This window comes from Mandrillus leucophaeus, unplaced genomic scaffold, assembly GCF_000951045.1.
Source record: "Mandrillus leucophaeus isolate KB7577 unplaced genomic scaffold, Mleu.le_1.0 Scaffold953, whole genome shotgun sequence".
NCBI lineage: Eukaryota > Metazoa > Chordata > Mammalia > Primates > Cercopithecidae > Mandrillus > Mandrillus leucophaeus.
The window spans coordinates 704,994-705,946 of record NW_012110397.1 but is presented as its reverse complement, the minus strand read 5'-3'; positions in this window follow the sequence as shown (position 1 = coordinate 705,946).

Genomic DNA, 953 nt, shown 5'->3' with positions numbered 1-953 from the left:
TTTAGTCTGAATAGTTCTCTATTTCATCCTTATACTTGAATAATTGTTTTCTTTTGTCTTCTGCATTTTATGAATATGTGTGTATGTAAGGGTTTCCTCTGTTTGTTCCGTTTCCCATTGATTGTGACTCTTGAATATATGGACTTATATATTTTATCCATTTTGGTGAAATTCTCAAAAAATGTCTATTTGAACATTACTTCTTCTCCATTTTCTCTAGTCTTTCCTTATCGAAATCCAATTAGATGTATGTTAAACCATCTTACTTTATCTTTTGTTTCTCATCTCTTTTTCATAATTTCCTTCTTTTAGTTTCTACACTATTATCATCCTCGATTGCCTCCCTCTTCTGGAGCTCTCTCTTTAGCTGTGCTAATCAAAGAGATCACTGAGGTTTTCATTCTCATTCCATTATCCAGTACAAGCTTGTCAAACCTGCAGCCTGCAGGTGGCATGTGGATAGCTATGAATGAAGCCCAACACAAACTCATAAACTTTCTTAAAATAGCATGAGACTTTTTTTGCAATTTTTTTTTAGCTCATTAACTATTGTTAGTGTTAGTCTATTTCATGTGTGGTCCAAGACAATTCTTCTTTTTCCAATGTGGTCCAGGGAAGCCAAAACATTGGACACCCCCAACCTAGTACTTTTATAATTTAGGGAAGTTTCTTAATCTCTTGTTCCACTTTTTTATATGTCAAATAACAATAATACTACATATATGCATACTTCATGGGTTGATATAAGCATTAATTTTTAAAATCAATGTAAAGTTCTCAGAAGTGTGTCTGGCACATAGTCAATCTTCCTTAAGTGTCAGCTATTGTAATGGTAGACTAATTTGCTACTTACCATCTCCATTTACTTTTAAATTGCAAAGATTACACTTTATTTTTAAAATTTCTGACTTTAAAAATATTATCTTCATCATTTTTATAGCTGCTTTTTTTCT